A 23,710-nucleotide genomic window follows, 5' to 3' on the forward strand; every position below is an offset into this window, starting at 1 on the left:
TCAAAATTTTGGGGCTGTGTGCTAGATGCTCTGATGACTGGCTTAAAATGGATGTTCTGGAGGTAAAATGTTCAGTCGAGTCACGTTTTCCGGGACGCTCAATACACCTTTCAAAGACCTACGAGTGAGACGTGAAGGAGCTGGTGTCATGAGGCGCTCTACATCTTCGATGTGTTCTCTAAAGTCAGGTTCAGTTAGCTTGAATGTATCGGCACACTGCCATCTAGTAAGCAGGTCGGAAGGCACTAGAGAACGAGGCTACAGCTGCCACTGATATTGACATGGAATTACGACAAATACATTTAAAAATTTGCGATGCTCGTCGAATGCCAAGACGGTGCTAATCCTACCCTGACTATACTTGATAGAATTTGATTTAAATTGGTTTACATATCTCAGTCACTTGATAGAAAAAATAATGTTACACTTAAAACATATCAGTCGGTGCTGAAACTCTGTGGAAGATAATCAGGGGGACATGTCCTATGCCACAAATGTTAAATTATAGAAATTTGTGACCCATTATCTCGGAAACTTTTTTAGCCACCAACAAATAGGAGGAAATTGCTGTTTTGTCTGGTTCGATATTTGCGTTGCGAGACCGTTATTAACCGCTCTACATTCGATGAGCTTTTACAGCTGAAGCTTTTACAGCTGAAGCTGTACCTTTTTTTCATATGCGCTGCACAATACCCCAAGGGGACGCCTAGGCAAGTGACAGCTTTTTTCTATTACCACAGAACTGCGGCATCAGGCGGGATATTTTTGCCTTGGGGGCAGAGTGTAATTTGGTGTCAGGACGTGTGTCACGGGGCAACTGTTGGCTGTTAACACATTTTGCATGTCCACTTTGCCCGAGGGATGTGCTTTGCATGCAGATTGGAAAAGGTTAAAATGCCACATGACACATTCAAACCGCAGAATGTGTGTGGTCACACGTTTTCAGGGCCTGAGATTACATGATTTTCGCTTTGTGCAACACGTTGCGCCGCTCAGGAACGTGTCGAGCCATCTGCGTACGTCACTGTTCTGCACTAGCCATTGCCAGCGATCTCCGAAATCTTCTTCCTGTTTTCGGGATTGCTCGGGTCTAGTATTCCTATTGTTCCACTTTGAAGTTGTTCGTCACCGAAAAAACGCGTGCAACGCTCAGCTACGTCTTACAATTGATCTACATCGACTGAGGGTGGACAAAACTCTGAAACACCTGAAACACAATACATTACCCTGCCCAACACGGTGGGAAATCCTGTGGAAATAAGATAGCTTCCAGTAGTCTCCGGATAGATACGTGTAGGTCCTGTATAGTTTTCGAGGTAATTTAATACCTTTCCTCTTGCAAATAGTACCAATTTCAGGTAATGGTGACTGATAGCATTCATGCACACTTCTCTCCAAAGTAGCCCACAAAGGCTCAATAATATTCCGATGTAGTAACTCTGGGGGCCAGGGAAGGTGCTGCAATTCATCCTCGTCACAAAGTCAGTCCAGAAGGAGTCGAGCTTACGATCAGTGATGCCTTTGTCTTGGAATATATCACCAATGAGGAACATTATAACATGGGATGGACCCAATCAGAACAAGTTGTGACATAACTTATGAAACGTAATCGCAAATTGAGAATATATACTACTGCTTACGTCCCATAGTGCTCGTACACAAATCGTATGATTTGCACATGGAGGGACATTGTTTTTGCTAGTCAGATTCGGCATGAAATACGGTAAGACAGTGTCTTCATTTGACAGTGTCTGTATAGTTCTATGCAATGTTCTTTCGGGGATGCACGCAATGTGACAAGCGAAAACAATCTCTCTCCCTGTACAGGAATCATACGATTTGTACTTATGCGAGCACTAGTGGTCGTAGACACCAGGATTTATGAAATTTTGGGCTGGATGTCAGTCGTGCACAGATTGCTTTAGCGACAGTTCACCTTCAGGCGAGGTTTACTATAGTTTGGTTAAAAAAAATCGATTTCTTTAAGCTGCATTTTTGGATCCATAAAAGTGTTTAGAATTCACACCTGAAACGCTTTTTCCGAATGTGGAAGGGAAATGTTCCTTATTCGCGACTGAACACAACAATGCACCCGCCTTAAATCGGCATTTTTAACACGCCAGTTTTTTTTTATTTCGGGGGACGAGTTACTGTACCAGTGCTTGGGAGGAAACACACAAAATTCAAACTAAAGTTTGAACGCGTGTGTTTGGAAGTTGGCCCCCAACCATTTGCATTCTGGTGCGAAGACTGTAGAGATTGCGACATTCCTAGCACTGAGCAGCTTCAACGAAGGGTATTCAGCAATTCTGAAGACCATGACAAGGATGAACGTCGTCCTAGGACTCTATCCGACGCAGTTCATGAAGCATTCGGACGACCATTGGATTCAAGCGGCCGAAAACCGCTTGTCACCGGCCGTACGAGTGGCCCTGGAGCAGCACAGGATGGCCCTGATCGAGCAGAACGCCCTCTATGAGGGAAAGCAAGCACTAGTTTATGGACCCAAAATAGCAAAAAAAAATGGTTCAAATGGCTCTGAGCACTATGGGACTTAATATCTATGGTCATCAGTCCGGTAGAACTTAGAACTACTTAAACCTAACTAACCTAAGGACATCACACAACACCCAGTCATCACGAGGAAGAGAAAATCCCTGACCCCGCCGGGAATCGAACCCGGGAACGCAGTCGCGGGAAGCGAGAATGCAACCGCACGACCACGAGCTACGAACCCGGAGTAGCAGATTGAACGTAAGTTGCATAATATTGCATCCATGTGTATCAAAACTTTAAATGCGTTTTTCTCAAAATGACCTTTTTTTTATCGCTCGGTGTGGTAACTTCAGATCTGTTGAACCGGGTGGCATGATTCTATGTTTCCAACGAAGCTACCTAAATTGTCTAGGAGTCGTATCACTTTTATCCCGATCCATCAACTATAAATATTTTTACTTGGCCTACGAATTCGAAAAATCCATGAAAAACCCCTATTTTTTTTTCAAATGGCCGCTATTTCGTTTCCTATGGTCCCAATAACTTAAGCGAGGTACAACTCCTTAAGAATCTTACATACTTCGCTAACGCCCATTCAATTTTGATTTCAGACTAGCCGGCTAACCTGACATACCGCGCGTGGAGGCCTACATCGAAATTTTGTTTCGTTCCGACGGCACTTTCACAATTGCTCTTCCACATTTACGGTCCACATTGTACAGGAAATATGAATAGACATTTTGACCAAATTTCACATCGATATCTATAACACATCCCGAGAAAAATATTCTCAAAGAACATGCTTTTCCCGGGGCAAAGATAGTAAACCTCCCCTCAAGCGGGAAAGCCGGTATCCAGTCCAGGTCTGGAACAAACGTTCATATGCTACTAGTAAAACGTACAAGCGGTTCACAAATGTATTCACAATTTTCGAGTATATTTCATAATCAAATACGATCGTCAGTAGCTTCTCTACCTTCGCACGTGCATACATGTCCGAATGACCATTGCATCGACCTATGCAGACACTGTCAGATACAGACGCTCTCTTACTGTGGGTCATATAATCGTTGGTAGCAAGCTGACCTTGCACGTTACCTATGAGGCAGCCATTAACATGCTTCACTATTGAGATGCAAAGAAGGAAGATACAGTGTGCAGCAAGGCTTATGTGACGGAATGACTTTCTTACATCGCTTCACAGTTCACGTTTTATTGCTTCAGTACTGTTTTTTCCTGCTAGGGGCAGTTGCATCGCTGATGAGTAGTTTTTGAAATTCCAGCTCAATCTGCAGGTCCCAGCTTATGAACCGACCCTAGTGTTATTTTGTTGGTGACAGGGTTCGCGAATGCGACATTCAGTTCCACAGCGTCTGCTACAGTTGTCTTTCCCTTATTTTTTGTCACAACCGTCTTCAATGACCGTCCGTAACTACACTCCTGGAAATTGAAATAAGAACACCGTGAATTCATTGTCGCAGGAAGGGGAAACTTTATTGACACATTCCTGGGGTCAGATACATCACATGATCACACTGACAGAACCACAGGCACATAGACACAGGCACCAGAGCATGCACAATGTCGGCACTAGTACAGCGTATATCCACCTTTCGCAGCAATGCAGGCTGCTATTCTCCCATGGAGACGATCGTAGAGATGCTGGATGTAGTCCTGTGGAACGGCTTGCCATCCATTTCCACCTGGCGCCTCAGTTGGACCAGCGTTCGTGCTGGACGTGCAGACCGCGTGAGACGACGCTTCATCCAGTCCCAAACATGCTCAATGGGGGCCAGTTACGGAGATCTTGCTGGCCAGGGTAGTTGACTTACACCTTCTAGAGCACGTTGGGTGGCACAGGATACATGCGGACGTGCATTGTCCTGTTGGGACAGCAAGTTCCCTTGCCGGTCTAGGAATGGTAGAACGATGGGTTCGATGACGGTTTGGATGTACCGTGCAATATTCAGTGTCCCCTCGACGATCACCAGAGGTGTACGGCCAGTGTAGGAGATCGCTCCCCACACCATGGTGCCGGGTGTTGGCCCTGTGTGCCTCGGTCGTATGCAGTCCTGATTGTGGCGCTCACCTGCACGGCGCCAAACACGCATACGACCATCATTGGCACCAAGGCAGAAGCGACTCTCATCGCTGAAGACGACACGTCTCCATTCGTCCCTCCATTCACGCCTGTCGCGACACCACTGGAGGCGGGCTACACGATGTTGGGGCGTGAGCGGAAGACGGCCTAACGGTGTGCCACGGCAAACTGGCTGGCACTGACGGCGGCGGTGCACAAATGCTGCGCAGCTAGCGCCATTCGGCGGCCAACACTGCGGTTCCTGGTGTGTCCGCTGTGCCGTGCGTGTGATCATTGCTTGCGCAGCCCTCTCGCAGTGTCCGGAGCAAGTATGGTGGGTCTGGCACACCGGTGTCAATGTGTTCTTTTTTCCATTTCGAGGAGTGTATAACAGAAAACACACTTTTGTCCACGCTGAGATTTAGCGGATGATATTTTTCCGCTTTCTCTGTATGTGGTATCATCTTCGATATGGGTCCTCTTGGAACGCAAAGCACTTCGTCTCTTTTGATAACAGAAGCACCCAACGTACGAGAACCAATAATTCGCTCACAATCGAGTTCACTAAGCCCGGAAGTAATGCACTCAAGACTCCATTGAACACTGTTCTGGCCATGACTGACACTTTCAGCGTATGGAGGACGTTTCAAGGCACCGTTAGTGGTCAAATGAAACAGCGAAACCTGCAGGCTAGGCTAGGCTAGCATTTGAATTTAAGTACAAGCATCAATTTCTTGCTGTGTTTTCGTATTTTTGTCCAACACTGTATGCTCTGTAAATCACAGTGCAGTGCATGATAGACAGAGCATTCTCTTGTAACAACTGTTCGCGTTTCTTCCCAGTCTATACGAGTATGGAACGTGCATAGATTGACTGCTTTAATGCCTCCGTGCGCACGGTAACTAGTCCGTGCGACAGTGAAAAGCCGGGCATGGGATACATCTCCATGTTCTCCACTTAAAACAGTTATTGAAACCTTCGTAAATTGGCTTTGCAGAATAATTATCGGTATGTGTTCTGCTACTTCGGCTTTCTCTCTGTTTCCGTGACACTTTGATGTGATCAAACAAACTTTTGAGCATTAGTGGTGTCTTTCGCTGTAGGTCGGTACCTCTGTATCATGTAATACCCACTCCTCGAGAATCGTAAACGAACGCCATGAATTTGTCGCCCCAGCAGGGAGACATTTTATTCGCACATTCTTGCGGAGGTATACAACACACGATCACACAGACCGAGCCATACACACGTGAGTACAGTCAAGAGAACGTGAGAAGGAGACGATCGTTGAGGTGCCGAATGTCGTATTCCGGAATGGTCTGCCATGCAGTTTCCACCTGGTGCCGCAGCTGGGCCAGAGTTCGTGCCGGAGGTGCAGACCGCGCAAAGATGACGTTTCATCCGGTCCCAAGCATGGTCAGTGGGCGACAGATCCGGGGATCGTGTTGGCCAGGATAGTTGGCATCCACCTTCAATACCACCTTCAATGACACGGGATACATGCCGATACATGAACAGAAGCGTGATGGTTTGGATGATGATTCGAATTACCGTGTTCTGTTCAATATTCCCTCGACGATCACCAGAGGAATACAGCCAGTGTAGGACATTGCTCCCCACACCATGATGCCAAGTGTTCACCTTTCTGCCTCTGTCGTACACACTCCTGATTTTGGCGCTCACCTGCACGACACACACAAGCGTACTAACATCTTTGGCACCAAGGCAGAAGTGGCTTTAGCCCCTGAAGATGACAGGTCTCCATTCGACCCTCCATGAGTGCCGATCGCGACACCACTGGAGGCGGGCAGAACAATGTTGCGGCGTGACCGGAAAACGCCCTAACGGTACGCCGGACCGTGGCCCTGCTTCGTGGAGACGGTTGGGATTTGTTCTCGCTCCTACCCCCGGAGCCACGATCACCCTAAGTTGTTGTGAAGTGACTGTGCTGTCCATTACGAGATGCAATGGTCTTGGCATGTATCTGGACGTCGCCACTGTACGGAACAGGTCGCCGGGCATGTGCACCTTCAGCTGGCCACTGTCGACAATATCGACGCGTGTTGACCACTTCTGCTGTACGTCCATACGGTCTCTCACAGGCCCACTACACGCCATCGCTAAATCTCCGTCAATTGCACAAGCGGTAGACGTACACCCTGTCGCGGCATGCTAACAATGTTGGAGATATAGATGGTGCTCCGTATGCTACGGCAAACTGGATGCCACTAACTCTCGCAGTGACAGACCGCTGCGTAGCAAAACTATGTGATCAAAAGTATCCGGACACCTGGCTGAAAATAATTTACAAATTCGTGATGACCTCCATCGGAATTCGGTTTGGTGTTGGCCCACCCTTAGCATGATGACAGCTTCAACTTTCGCAGCTACACGCTCATACAGGTGCACTGAGGAGTGGTATCGATGTCGGTGGTGAGACCTGGCACGAATTCGGCGTTCCTAAACATCCCAAAGGTGTTCTATAGGATCCAGGTCAGGACTCTGTGCAGCCCAGTCCATTACAGGCATGTCATTGCCGTGTAACCACTTCGCCACAAGCCGTGCATTAGGAACAGGTGGTGGATCGTGTTGAAAGATGCAGTTTCCATCCCCGAATTTATCTTCAACAATGGGAAGCAAGAAGGTGCATAAAACATCAGTGTAGGCCAATTCTGTGATAGTGCCAAGCAAAACAACAAGTGGTAGAAGTCCCATCCATGAAAAACACCACCAAACTAACACCACCGCCTCCGAATTTTACTGTCGGCGCTACACACGCTGGCAGATAACTTTCACCGGACATTCGCCATAACCACACCCTGCCATCTCATCGCCACATTGTGTACAGTGATTCATCACTCGGCACAACGTTTTACCACTGTTCAGTCGTCCAATGTTTACGCTGCTTGCACCAAGCGAGGCATTGTTTGTCATTTACCAGCGTGATGTGTGGCTTACGAGCAGCCGCTCGACCATGAAATCCAAGTATTTTTACCTCCCGCCTAAGTCTCATAGTTCTTGCAGTGGATCCTGATGCAGTTTGTAATACCTGTCTGATGGTCTGGATAGATGTCTGCCTATTACACATTGCAAGCCTCTTCAACTGTTGGCGGCCTCTGTTAGTCAACAGACGAAGTCGGCGTGTACGCTTTTATGCTGTACGTGTCCCTTCACGTTTCCGCTTCACTATCAAATCGGGAACATTGGACCTAGGGATATGTAGGAGTGTGAAAATGTCTCGTACAGATGTATGACACAAGTGACATCTAATCAACTGAGCGCGTTTGAAGTACGAGAGTTCCATGGAGCGCCTCAGTCTGGTCTCTCACGAAGTGTAATGACTACTGAGGTCGCTGATATGGAATACTTGGAAGCAGGTGGCATCACAATGCACCTAATATAACAATGTATGTTTTGTGGGTGTGTCCGGATACTTTTGATCAAACAGTGTAGCAATATTTCACGACCGATAACACGGTTCCTGTTGTGTCCGTAGCGCTGTGCGTTTGATCATCGCATTGAGCGCCCTCTCGTAGGGTCCAGTGCAATTATGGCGGGTCTTATACAATTGAGTCAATGCGTTCGTTCTCATTTTCCAGGAACGTCGGTCCCACAGTATTATAGGATATGTCAGTCTCCTTTGTAGACTAATCACGTTTCCCAGCAATCTACAGGTGAACCGGTCTGCCTCTTGTTTTACCTATGACTGGACCCGGGAGATATGTCTAGTTAACATACCCATAAAGTTTTACATGGAGATATTTTAATGAGTCGATTTTTTCCAGTTGTAGCTGACTGATATCGCAGTCACGCTTACTTTTACGTTTATGAACATTTAACTCAAGCTGCCAAACTTTAGACTACTTTGAGATATTATCAAGAAGTGACTGAACATGTTTGCAGCGTTTTTTTTAGGACAATGCTTCCTAGCAGGTAATTCTAGTATTGCAAATTACGTTTAAGGTTATTGGGCAACATGTGACGTGGTAATTTTCTGTAGTAGCGCATAGAGATTATTAATCAGGATTTGGTGTCTGTTATCTTAAACAATTGTCAAGCGAAATAGAAGCTCAGTGACCGTGACTTTGTTGACTTATAAAGAATATTTTAGTTAATATGTTTGTGAAACCATATGGCATACAACGTGTGAATATGATTCCCTTCTAAATCCCAAAGAGGCTTTAGAATGTGATAAACTGAATGAATAAACTGTAGAAGTTGGCTATGAAATCTTTTTTGTTTTAGGAATTTTAATTGGTGTGAACCTCAGTAAAATCTTGATGCAGTGGCATTTTATATGATTTCAGCTGATAGACGATTTTTTCCTAACGTATTTAACAGCAAGTCACAGTATTTTCCTAGTTGCCATCAGCCACATTTAATGTAATAGTTTTGGTAACTTCAATCAATAGTAGTAAACTGACATACTCCATGAAACTAATCTTGTAGCCACTATAGGAATGTAAATGTTTCATGTGCTTGTTAGAGGCTACTTTTGTATTGAATGATGCCTCCTATCCTTTCTATGTTTGAATGATAACTGCAGCAGCTGTTCAGTATGATAAAAGTTTTGATAGACTTCTATCAGTGAATAGTTTATACAACCCCTGCATTTGCCACAACATGCGACGGAGCGTTCATAAAATCAGTATTTATGGTAATCAGTGTTTATTTTTGTCATGCCAGTGTGAATGCGATTTTGTTTGTTGACATGAAATTACATGCAAAAAAACTTTCCTGCTAACTCATAGTTTGACACAATTTTACTATATAGTGAGAGACAAAATGTAAGCTCAACTGGGAATCAGTACCAGCAATAATGCAGATTTATGTGGCTCATCAGAGGATATAAATTAACCTGATATTGGAATTCGTAATGGAGTAATAAAATTTTTTGCGGCTAAACAATCAAATGCTGCTTTTGGAAAGTTAGAACAATCTCTCCCTCTTCCCTGTCAGTTAAATCTTCAGTAATTAATAACTGTTTAGCATGTTAAAGACACCCGATTCAGACTGATATGGGACAAGAGTTGTTAGTGGTTAGTTTCTGGATATGAACAAGCTCCTGCCCCCTCCGTACTGATTGTGCTGGTTGATTATTACTTCAGAGAGCGTTACCTCTCGCGTATTTCATTAACTGAAATTATGAAACTCATTTTGAATCAGTAATTAATTAGTTCAAATCTGGACAGTTTTAATTAAATTTCCTAGCATCAAGAGCCCTAGCAAGCAGTAACAGGTTACTTAAAATCATAGAAATTAGAAGCAAACTTGCTCAGTAGGAGTTGTATCCATTCATCCACCACAGTTCCAACTAAATAAATAAATAAGAGGTAGGATTGTATGGTTATTAACATACAACATGAACAGCAAGGATCCCAACACACATCATTAGGTCATATATGGTTCTTATTCTCCATCCTAGACAGAGTTTTGACTGTTCTATATCAAGACATCCTCAATCCAGCCATAAATTTCGTTTGATATCCCTTATCATAGTACTTAGTTAGAAGTTGGTAGTGTGGTACTGTGTCAAATGCTCGTCCGAAGTCAAGAAATACTGTATACTCCTGACTGTTCTGTTGACTTCATCCTTGATTTTTAGTATGTCGAGCAAGGAAAGCCCGAGTTACGTTTCGCTTTACTATTGGTTTCTAGGTCCATGCTGATAAGTATCGAAGAAGTAATTCTGCGCAATGTACCTCATTAAATGTGATCTCTTATTTTATGTACTCCCGACATACTCTAGGTTGGTATCGAGAAGAAAGAAAACATTATTTTCTTTAGCTGTATTTGCACATTTGTTTGTCTACCTACAAGCAGTTTTGGTATGAAATACCGTTAAGAGGTCATCTAACAATAGGAAAAAAGTCACATTATAAATTCAAAGTATTATTCTTTACGAAATATTTACCAAATATTTTCTCTCTGTTTAAACATGTACGACATAAAATACAACTTTAAAACGTAGGCAGAATCTTTACCGCTAACGTGGAGTGGTCAAGATCTCTTAGGCAAGCGGGGGTGTCGAATACGAAAAGTAAAGATAAGTGTTACTTTTTAACGGGCGCAGATTACGGCCAGAAATGATATTACCCCCAATATACAGAGTTTTTTTCATACTTAAAAAGTCACAATGTAAAATATATCTAAAAAGTAAAAGTAGCCTGAAAGCAAGAAATTATAATAGTTGATGGCTCCCAACAAAATCCAAGGAAGAAGACTGGAGCCACCTAGATAGAAGACATCAGAGAGGAACATCTAGAAACGATGACTGAAGTGTGGAAGGAAAGATAGAAGAAGCAGATGAAATATACGTAGTCCACTGAGGGTCATACACAAAAAATAATTATAAAATATAGAATATTAGAAGGTAAATAATGAATAAAACAATTAAAAATTCACCAAATCAATAAAACACTAAAGGCATAAAGACATGTGAGCTGCTGTAATTGCATCTACCGTTTGAGTGCGATGTATGCCATATGCAACATAAATCTGTCCATGAATTCTCTAATCAACTGTATGTTACTTGTAATAAAAGAGTTGTATTCAACAATCGAGGTTTTTGTAATGGAAAGATATCAATCATCCAGAGAGAACAGTGGCGAAATGTGGCCATTTATACTCCGCAAGTGTCAGTTGATGTTCGTAGGGTGCACTTCCATTTCCTGTGCAGCCGAGCATAGGCCACGACCACGATGAAGCTCTCGACAACGCCGCCTCGCGGGGAATCTACACACTAACGCAGTTCACCCACTCTGAGACACAAATGAACCGATGCTATGAGGATGTGTGCCGACACATTTCTGCTAGAATCGTAACCCAGCCCAAGGGCGTCATCGCAGAACACCACGCTTTTGCACCATTATCGAGGAATGTTGTATCTATATTTGAGATAAATTTCAAAACTTCTTCGTTGCACTGGGAGACAGCTATGAGGTTTCGAGAAAGTGGCCCTTTAATTCTGTTGCGCAGTGAATAAGATTCAATTCCTTGACATGCATACTTAGTAGCTGCATAATGCCTCCAGTGAGAATTCTAATTTCCGTCTTTTCTTGGTTGACTCGGATTAGTGCCATTTTTCCCCAACGCCTCATCCGCCAGAATGTTAAACATTTTTAATTTACAGGGAGACTAGTCCGAATGATTCACTTATATCTAATTAAGCCCATATTACCGCTTCATAGTAGCCATTACCAAACACATGATGGCCTCTAACGAAGCGGTTGAGTAGATTCCTCAGTTTCTAAGCAGGACTCCGCCTTGAAATAGCGACCCACTGGTTCAAGTTTGATAATGTACTTTAATGTACAAACTGGCGACGATGGTTTTGTCTCCTCCTATGGTGTTTTAGTTACGTTTGAAGCTGCGGTTATTACGATAAGTGTGAACGAACTAGCAGTGCACGGAGAGGAAGCTCGTGTAACCAGTGTTTACCATTTTATGGAAGAAACTCTCAGAAGCAGGTGTGGCAACATGCATAAGGGAAGCAGGGAATCTTGAGTTGCCATTTTAAAAATAAGACAAGAACTTCATGTCACAGTACTTTTCTTTTTATATTGTGACACTGAAAGCCTTTAAGTACATTTTATTTAGGAGCAGCGACATGATGGGAGACAGGCACCCGAAATCCCTTGCTATTGGTCATGTTCCTAATATAAGTGGCCGTTTGCTAAAATACGAAGTATGTCGACAGAGTAACTACCGTTCGGTTATGTAATACAAACGTGTAAAGATACAGAAAAAAATATTTATTGTACACAAATCTAAAACTTTTCTAGGTAGCTTCCGAAATTTTGTAGGCACTTGTCATAGCGTGGCCAGTGTATTAAATGATGTGGTAACTTTTTCTTTCAGCTCGTCGTCATCGTTGAAGTTTTGAGCACGAAGGACAGGTTTGAGGCGTAAGAAGAGATGAAAGTCGCTAGAAGCGAGGTCCGGGCTGTACAGAGGATGATCAAACGCGTCCCAGGGAAATTCCCGCCAGAGTTGTTTGGTCGCATACGCCGTGCGAGGTCGGGCATTGTCATTGTGGACATTGTGACAGTAATACTCGGCTCTTGTTCTGCTTTGCGTGGTGCAATTTCTTAATGGTCTCGCAGTAACCATTGATTGGCCACTTGGAAAGAAATCAATCAGCAGAATGCCTTTTCTGTCCCATAGAACGGTGCATGTGACTATTCGAGGTGTCAAGTTTTGCTTACGCTTAACCTTCGTTGGTGATGAAGTGTACCTCCATTCCACTGATTGCCGTTCTATTTTAGAGGTGTCGTACGATAGCGGAGTTTCATCCCCAGAGACTATTCGAAAAGAAAACCATCGCTTTATTCATTGTAACGTGGAAAAATCTGAAGTACACTGCCCGTCCGTTGTTTTCTGTGTTGTTCAGTAAGAATTTTGGGTTCCCAACATCAGCAAAAGTTTCAAAGATTTCAGTTTTTCACTAACAATTCCATGAATTTGTGATCGTGAGATTTGCGAAACATCCATAGCAAGGTACTAAGTGAAAATTACGGTTGTGCTTAATCTTCTCTTCAATTATGTGAACCGGCTCATCACTAACTACAGACGGGCGTCCACTTAATTCTTCATCCTGCATTTTTCACGTCCTTCATTGAATCACTCATAGCATTACCTCCGTATACCTCGCAGTTTTTCAGATGAATTTCCTTTTGTTTAACTTTCTTAGCATTTATATAACGGACCCATCTGATTTCACAAGCTGTGGCATTTTGAACTACGGTATTATAAAGAAGCGCTACAAACCACACGTCGATAGCAGCGGTCTGAAAATTTCGTACACGTCTTCTCTTTGAGTCAGAGTAACTGCCAAGCATGCTCGGAACTGCGATCGTATCGCTGCCGCGGATAGAAATAGAAACGGAACTTACTTTGTGCACAACCCTCGTATTCACAACAATTATCTTTACAATCGCTATCTCCGCTCCTTAAGATGGATTGTAGTAGAATAAAAACCAGAGCTATATTATCTTACAAATACAACTGTTGAAGTAAAGGTAGAATCACAGGCTTCCAAAATTAACAATTAACCCATGGAAACAATTGACAAGCTTCTGTATGTAGAGCTCTGGTTGAGTGGATAGCCGCAGAAATAAACATGGGTAACATTGCCTGTCGTTAACTAAATACGGTTTTAAAAACTAGGTATGCAGTGTGTGTGAAAGGAAAGGTTTAGTCACTATGTACTGCCAGCTCTAATTCATGGTAGTGAGTCATGACTTTCAAAGCGAAAAAATTCAAAATCTGAGGGTCACTCTGAAAACAATGTAGGGACGTGCTGTGGGAATTACTAGTAGAGGAAGAGCAAAAAGCAATCACATTCATCAGGAAACAAACTGGGTTCGGAAGTGGTAGTATGACAGTATAAAACTGTCCAGATTGAGTGCCTAGATCGCTTTCTCCATTTCCACGCGACCGGTTTCTCCCCAAATGCGCATCTTGAGATCTATTACAAGAAACTGTAAATTACAGTTAGTTAACGTTACAAATGGTTAAAGATTTATGTTTAGAAAGCTTCCCAATTACAAAGAAATTAGTTACAATATAAAAGTTGTGCAACATACCATTTGGACTAGTTACAGAGCCACCTGCCCTAACTAACCTTACACTAACCTGCTGCTGCTGCTTCGAAATTAAAAAAAAAAAAAAAACTCATTGCTGTAACACCTACAATGCTAAAAATCGTCCTCGAGAGTGGGATAATGACATTCATGGAAATGCTCGTTATTACTGCATGAAACACTGAAGTTTGGTTTAGTAACATTAAAATATTTTAGAAGAACTTTATAAAACAATTACAAAATTTAATTTTTCTTGGTTATAAGGATCGTAACTGCTGTCGAGTTCGTAACTTTTTTTTTTCTCTTCTTCCTTGAGAGGTATGCTGAGGGCTGTGTTGCATTTTACACATCAAGGAAGAGGAGAAGAGGAATCGCAATGAGAACTAGCTATTAGTAAGCAATTAGCTAAAGCTTATGTATGGACATGAGATGTCATGCGTATGTTTACTAAAATAAGAACAAGTTTGTCGGTATAAGTGACGAGAATAACGAAATAAGAGTAACGAAGTAATTCGTTACTTTGACATGAAAAGGGCGTGTATATGAGAGATTTTCAGTGCTCTTTCCAGAAATCATGACCGTGGAATTCCAAATTGGAGGACAAATGTCAGATAGATTAAAGCATAAACAAACACCGACAAAGCTAAATAAATACAGCAACGCATGGCTGCACAAGATTAAATGCCCAGACTTTGGAATGTATTACATAGAACATACGGGATGAACTTTGGAAATCCAACACAACGAGCACTGTAGTCACAGTCACTAGACACAATTTGCAGGCCATGTGAAAGATAGCAAACTAGAGGTTGACACAGTAAGCGAACAAATGGAAGTGCCAGCCAGAGCTTCGAAAAGTTATTATTTGAATGCGCTATCAAAGTGAAAGACCGACAGAGACTTCTTAATGAGCAAAGTGTCTTTGTGCATAGTAAATATCCCGAATTTTTTTAAAGACAAGTTGTTTTCTGACACTGGTCTGATCTAAGGCGCTCTATGTTTATTTAAGTATAAAATGATACAAGAACATAATCTTCATAAATATTTAGCTCTAGTTTCTTTAAAAACATTTTTGTATAAATAACTAACTGACTAAATATGCATTCATATTCCAAGATTCAGCATAACAAATTTTAAGTGAACAGTCACTTGAATTATGTCACGTGTTATGCATTGATAAATTTCAGGGCCATTCTGGAAGTAGAAAAGTGAAATATTGAGAAAAAATGTAGATAATATTACGTGAATGAAAATACTTTGTAAGTCCACTTTGTGTAAGAACTATGTAAAGCACAAAAGAAAATATATAAATTAACTACTCACAAATGTATATAAAGGATTACGAATGTTGAATACCCGTATGTGCAGTATATACAACTGCTTATTTTATACAGAGACGAATTCAGACGATGGCCGTTTTCGCTTGGCTTGACGTTTATGCACATACTTGGGAAAATCCCTTGTGACAGTCCAGCAATAATGTGCTAAAATAGTAGGGCCCCACTGTCTGGCATACGTCTTCTCAAATGTGGCAATGTATTGATGAAATGGCTCCCTGTGTTCATCACTTACTGAACCACAATCTTTGGGGAAGAACTCAAGTATGTTCCTAAGTTTTTCATAAGATGACAGCGTGTTATCTACAATCACATTTTCATTTTTTTTTTTGCTGTTTAGTTTCTTAAGAACTGTAAACAGTCTGTCTTGAGATATTTCCATGCATGCTTCTCATCATCTTGTATGATTCCATCAAAAGTATGGTCTCCAGAAAATGCTCTAATCTGTGGGCCTACAAAGATGCCCTCCTTTACCTTGGCATCGCTTAAGTACGCGAATGTTTGCCTTAACCAAGTCTTTCATGAGACCCAACTTGGTGTGCAATGGCGAGAGCAGAATCTTTTTAGGGTGTGCTAGAGGTACACTCTTAATGTTCGTTATACCTGATTGAAGAAATGTTCTGGTGGGCCCTTCATGTTTACTGTAATGAGGTGCACGAGCTCGGCTATCCTATTCACAGAGAGAGCAGCAATATTTAGTATACTCTAACTGCATACCTAATAGCACTGCAAGAACGTTCAAGTCACCACAAATCCGCCATTGATAGTCATTATATTTGATGGCTTCTTGTAAAATTTTCATGTTTTGGTATGACTCTTTCAAATGCACTCTATGCCCAACTGGAATAGAAGGAACTCATTACCAATATGTAAAAGCACTGCACTTAAGCTCGACTTTGAAGAATCAGTAAAGAGTGTCCACTCATCTTGGTTGTAATTAATTCTGAGAGCCTTCATTAAACCATTTATGTTTACATATGCCACAAGACTATCTGGCATCTTATTAAAAGGAGTGAGTTGTTGCTCTCTTCAGTGGTAGAATGAAACATTTACATTGCTTTCCAGAAAATTGCACTGCTGCAATCTTGGTGTTAAAATCTCAGTCATTGTTTTAGAGCGCTCCTAATCTATAATGAGATGACTTAACTCATTTTGAGACATTTTCGTGGATCATCAGTTCATGATATATTTAGAAGAAACTCTGGATTTTGTAATGTACATGGGTCAGGAGATTCAGAATACCCGTCAGAAGTAATCTCATACTCTGTTGGTGGTTCAGGTATTTTCAGTCTTATCCCATGTAGAACTCGACGTATGGAAGATGGAATGTTAGGATAGATCATTGTCCGCTTCTTCTTCTTAGATATTCCCTACTCGATAGGAGGAATCACACAAAAGTAGCAGTCACTGACGTGGTTAGTTGACTCACTCCAAATCATAAGCAATGGAAAGGGCATTGAACGTGCTTTCCCATGCATCCATTTCCTGAGGATGGAGGGTACAAATGTTTCAGATCACATGTGGAGCCCAGGGTTATGCTGATCACGCTATTTTGCACACAAAATAACAACTGTAAGCTTCTTTAGCCAGTTGACTTATTTACTATTTTTATGAAGCATAGGTCACTTCTCCACATACATTACAAAATGTGTCAGCATTGTTAACACAAACCGTGGCAATTTTGTTAAATTCAGTAGCAGTCAACTTGTTCAACTGGTAGTTAATCTGGAAACACATGTGAAAAAATTACATGCATTAATGAAGTCACTGAAGTTGAAGAGGATGGAGACCAAAAGATCACTAAAATTGGTATGAAAATGTTTGTATCCAAAAATATTGCACACAGCTGAGACAAGGGATAATAATGTAGTCCATTGTTACTAGTTATTATGACTCTGACAAACCATTACAATATTTGATTTTAAACATAACATAAAAATTCGCTTATAATTATCTCACCGTAGTAAAACAGTGTAAAATGAAAATTAGAGCTAATTTTGAATTGTCTTTGTGATATTTGCGATCAGCACATGACAATTGATACGAATTGACTATTTTCATTCGATTTACGTTTTCATTGCTGCGAAGTAATAGTTGGACACGGTATAGGAAATTTTCAGCGTGGCGGGGTTTTTGCCTGGCGCAATAGAAACTCCCCATCTAAGAGGAAAAGAAGATATACAAAATTTTACAAAGCTTCTTTTGAAGTTTTCAGTTATATTAAACCCCTTGTATTTGTTTTAAACGTTATAATTAAAGACATTTTTCTGTATGAACACTGCCGAGACCGTTCAATAAAGGGGTTTAACAGCTTAGGCACAAGCCTTTCTACTCAACACGCAGAATTTTGACTGCCCTGATTATAAAGTAATGAGTTCATGCATTACTCATGCGACCGTTCGAAGCCGTTCCACCGATAGACAGCCCAGTCCCGATGATCCCGTGAACACTGCAGTTTCAGTCGACGTTGTCGTTGGGTCACTGTGGTAATACGCCCGAGCCATCCCCTGCAGGGTTTCATTTTCAATACTGTGAGCTGGAAGGAATGCTACGCAGACTTGTCTTTCACCAGCATTCAGTTTTGTCATGCTATCTGCCACAGACCGCCGACTATTCTGACACACAGAGAATGGTAACATCCGTCCTCGCCTGTCTGAGATGAAGCGTAGACATCCAATAACTTTTCCGATGAGTGTAAAAACTTTCAGCCTTCTAATTTCAAGAGGTTGGAAATTAGGCGGCTGGAATATGTTCGATTTGACATCCAGTAGCGAACAGCCGCGTCGCTCAACCATCTCTGAATAGATGGTCATGGAGATACTTTTCTGATGCGATGTCTCTTCTTTGTTTTGATACTGCGATCATGTATGAAGGAGGGCAGTGAATATATCAAAGGGGAAGTTGAAAATTATATATAAGTTCTTCTGGGCACCATTGAAAAGACAGACACCGCATATAAGTAACTCGAGCGACACGGCCCAGTGATCCTTTCAGTGCCGATGCAAATTATGCTCGAAATCGTTGGAGAATCAGCGTAAAGCTCCGAGTAGTGAGGATAATGGGGTAGGGCGCGCACTACGTTAGTAGTGTGTGGACAAGTTGGAAATTTGTGTTGGTCAGTGAACCTTGTCCAGATGGCCCAGGACGACAAGAACACACTTCACGAGGGATGCAAAAATCAGGGTTCGAGTATTAATGGAGAACAAATGTTAAACTTTCGCCAGTAATGTATCTCAGCACCCAGTGGCAACTAATGTCTTAATTTCCCTAGTATAAGAACATCTTGCGGCCTAATATGGTTTCACCGTCCTCCAACAACTTACCACAAATACTCATTACAGCAGCTCGAAAACAGCCGCGCCAGCTTCGCCGTTTCCGATTTACTCGTTCCCAGGCGCCGGCTACAGCAGGCTACAATTTGTGACAGTCGCTTTTGTTAATGGATCTTTCCAAATTGCGGGGCGTATCGAATCTAGAATGGTTCTCCACTTGCCTTTCTGCCACATACACTCAGGTGACAAAAGTCATAGGATACTTCCTGATGTAATGTCTTTTGCCTAGGGCAGTGCCGCAACTCGACGTGTCATGCACTCAGCAAGTCGTTGGACATCCCCTGCAGAAAAACTGAGCCATCCTGCCTGTAGATCGTCCATGGCTGAGAAAGTGTTGCTGGTGCAGGATTTTGATCACGAACTGATCTCTCGATTATGTCCCATAAATAAATAACAGCATTCATGTCGAGCATTCTGGGTGGCCAAATCATTCGCTTTAATTGTCCAAAATGTTATTCAAGCCAGTGGCGAACAATTGTGGCGTGGGGACATGGTGCATAGTCATCCATAAAAATTCCATTGTTATTTGGGAATATGAAGTCCATGAATGGCTCTAAATAGTCTGCAGGTAGCCGAACATACCGATTTATAGTCAACAATCGGTTCATTTTGACCAGAGGACCGAATCCATTCCACATAAACACTTCACACACCATTATGGATCCAAGACCAGCTTGGACAGTGCATTGGTGACCACTTGGATACATGGCTTCGTGGAGTCTGCGCCACACTCGAATCCTACCATCAGCTCTTATCACCTGGAACCGGGCTCGTCTGACCAGGCCTCGTTTTTCCAGTTGTCTAGAGCCCTTCCGATGTGGTTATAATCCGAGGAGAAGCTCTACAGCCGATGACATGTGTTAGCAACGCCACTTACGTCGGTTGTCTGCTGTCATGGCTCATTAGGACCAAATTTCGCTGCATTGTCCTAACGGATATGTTCACCATAGGTCCCACAGTAACGTCTGGTGTTATTTCACGAAGTCTTACGTGTCTATTTGAACTGACAGCTCACGCAAACGCCGCTGTTCTCGATCGTTCAATGAAAGCCTTTGCCACTGTGTTGGACTTAGTGAGAGGTCATGCCTGAAATTTGGTACTCCCGGCACATATTGACTCTATGGATCTAGGAAGATTGAACTACCAAACTATTTCGAAATGGAATTTCCCTATACATCTATCTCCAACTACCACTCCGCGTTCAAACCCTGTTAATTACCCTCGTGAGGACATAATGACGTCGGAAAACTTTTCACATGAATCACGTGAGTGCAAATGACAGGTTCCAAAATGCACTACTCTTTTATACCTTGCGCACGCGGTACTACCGTCATCTGTAATGTGCATATTCTTGTCCCATGATTTCGTCACCTCGGTGTATATATTTTGCCTGCCGGATGCCGTACTCCAACGGTCAGCAGGCGTCATTCTGTCTCACGGTGGTCAATGGCTGTATTGTTTTGCGCATGTTATATATGACACTAAAACAACGTTGTCGTTGGTTTTATTTTTCCCAGACCCCGGTTCTGTAATATCTGCCACTAACTGTAAATAGCATAAATACTACTGAATTTCCAGTCTCGTTGTAGGATTATTAATAGCATGCTGTTATTTAGAGTCTGCTTTTAATTGACGGTAATTTTTATTCCTCTCCATTCTACGAACACGAGTGAATTTCACTGAGCTGTAACTGTAGGAGTTTCCGTTTAAGTCTAGAGTTGTTTGACTCTGCCTCCATCCACTTTAAAAGTACGTAACACCTACGAGGAGGCTCGTATTTATTTACGAAGCGGGTTCCCCTGTGCGAACGGAAAAGAATAATGGCGAAGAGAAAATACCATCGGCGATATATCTAACATTTTCGTGGAACTTCATAGAACAGTGGCTTTGTTACTCAGATTACAAATGATGTATCGTTATTCTGGGCGAATAATAGTATCTATTTCTACGAACTGCAATCTACTGTGAAGTGCATTTTACCTGCAATTAGGGTTTTTTCCCTTTCCATTCACTAACACACCTCGGGAAGAATGACGTTTAAATACACGTGTGCTTGCTTTAATCAACTGAATCGTGTCCTCACGACCCCAGCGACAAATTGAGCGTTGTAGTATATTCCTTGAGTAATCATTTAAAGCCACTTCTTGAAACTTTGTAAGCTTTCTCGCAAATGTTTACGTCTTTCAGGAGTCTGATAGTTCACATTCTTCAATATATCTGTGATACTCTCACATGGGTCACTTAAAGCTGTGGTCATTGCTGCAGCCATTCTCTATATCCCCTGTTTGGTACGCGTTCCACACACTAGTGCAGCATTCTAGAATGGGTCACAAGAGTGATTTGTAACACTGTGATTAGTAAACTGATTGTCTTTCTCCAGTATTCTACCAATAAAACGAGGACTATCAGCTGCTTTACCCATGACTGAGCCCATGTCATCATGCCATTCCGTAACCCTACAATGAGTTACATACAGGTGTTTGTAGGAGATGATCGATTCAAATGGCTCTGAGCACTATGGAACTTAACATCTGAGGTCATCAGTCCCATAGAACTTAGAACTACTTAAACCTAACTAAGCTAAGGACATCACACACATCCATGCCCGAGGCAGGATTCGAACCTGCAACCGTAGCGGTCGCATGGTTCGATACTGAAGCACCTAGAACCGCTCGGCCACACCGGCCGGCGTTGATTGATTCCAATTCTTACTCGTTGATATTCTGATCATAGAATAATATGCTTTTTTCCGTTGTATAAAGTGCATAGTTTTTTATTTATGTACATTTAAATGAAATTTCCAATCCTTGCACTACTTTGAAATCTTATCGATAATTGATGGAGCATTTGGACAGCTTCTTTCAGATAGTACTTAATTAAAGATAACTGAATCAGCTGCCAAAATCAAGGTGTTACTATTAATATTGTCCGCAAGATCAATAATATCCATGAACAGAAAGGGCCTCAACATACTTCCTCGGGGCACACCCGAACTTATTACTGCGCCAAACGATGCCTCTCCATCGCAGATAACATCTGTCTCCTCCTGTAGCAAAAAATTTTTAGTCCAGTCATAAACTTTGCTGAGACCCCATATGATCTTACCTTCAACAATAGGTGTAGATGTGGCACCGAGTTAAATAGTTTTAGGAAAACAAGAAATACTAATCTACCTGTCTGCCCTGATCAGTAGTGCGAATTTAGTTTTGCATGGCCCCTGCTTCCGGAATCAATGCCGATTGGCATGGAGGACGTTATTCCGTTTCAGATACCTCATTCTTTTTGAGTTATGAACATGTTACAAGAGTCTACAGTAAATCGATGTCAAGGGTATTAGGCGGTATTATTTTGGACCGCTTCGACTACCCTTCTTTTTAACGTGTGTGACCTATACTTTCCTCCAACAACTGGAAACGGTTTTTTGTTCGGGAGATCTACCATACAGTTAGGAGAGGTCTATGTCAGCTGCAGATTCAGCGTAGATCGTGATACGTATTCCATCCGGTCATGCAACCATCGTTAATTTTAACGATTTCAGCACCGGCACTCAAAATTTTTCCGCTCATCTTTTAATTGCTGTAAGAATTAGACTGGGGCAATTCTATTGGATTTTACTTTGTAAAGGAACATTTGAAAACGAGTTAAGTATTTGAGCTTTTGTTTTGCTACCCTCAGTTTCAGTTCCTGTCTCATTCACGTGTGACTAACTTTGGTGCCACTAATAGCCTAACAGCCGAATATCACAGGCATCCGTTTCGACACTTCCCATATTTCGCATAGGACAACTTAGAGCCACGTAGCTAAAGGGTGTCACAATGGTTGCCTGTCACGCCGGCGGCTAGAAATCTATGACTGACCTTTTCTTTGCAGGTATGTTTTTAAAGCGATCAACAAAGGTGCGTATGTTAACCGTCTTAGAGGCAAGCTTCTCCGTTTTATTCACATGTGTGAATGACGCATCCCCCCTCCCTCTCCCCACCTATGTTGAGGCCAGAGGAGGATGCCAAGCAGATGATCTTAATAAGCATATACACCCTTTTCTGCTTCGGTTAACTTCCAAATTTCGTCGAATGGTTTTCAACAGTCGCTATGGGCTTCACCCTGCACCCAGACATTGTACACAAGAGAAAAAATTTCGGTTGCGCTACATTCCATGGAGAGAGGGGGGGGGGGGGGGATCACATTCAGTGGTGTTGTAAACCCACTATGAACTTAGAGAAGGGACTAATCATCCAAGGTCTGGGGGTTGTCAGCAGTATCAAAGGTGGTCGACAAAGTCAACCCTTTGCTTACCGCACTGCACTGCGAACTGCCGTTCTCTGCCGCGAAACGTGTTTCAATCATTGCCAAAATGGAAGGAGTGGTTTCAATGACGCTTTTTGTGCCACCCCGCTGATATGCAGAATAACCTGGAAACTGTTGAGCGGCATTTCGGCCCTCCACCAACGGAAAAAAAAAAACAATTCATGACGGGCGGGCTAGCAAAGAAGAACTGAAAAACAAATAAGGAAGACTAAATGTGGAAACAGGGTGCTGAATACAAAATAGCCAAAACTAGAAGATATGTTGAAGTGGATTAAAGGAAAATGGCATTGCAGTTAATATAAAAATGTTTCAAATACACGCTCAGAAGCTAGTACTACAGGGGAACTTAGACCTTGATTGGTGCTAGAAGATTTTGAAGCGTCATCGAATTAACATGCAAAAAAAAAACCAAAATACCAGACAAAATCCAACAGGAGTATGAAAAGAAAAATTATCTTTCCATCGTTTTGTTATTCAACATCGAAAGAAAGCCAGTGAGGATCTAAGCCAAATAAAGAATGCGGACTCAACTTCTCTGACATTTTATGTACCGAGTAACAGAACTCCTGTTATGAA

Source organism: Schistocerca gregaria, chromosome 6 (assembly GCF_023897955.1).
Source record: "Schistocerca gregaria isolate iqSchGreg1 chromosome 6, iqSchGreg1.2, whole genome shotgun sequence".
NCBI classification, from domain to species: Eukaryota; Metazoa; Arthropoda; class Insecta; order Orthoptera; family Acrididae; genus Schistocerca; species Schistocerca gregaria.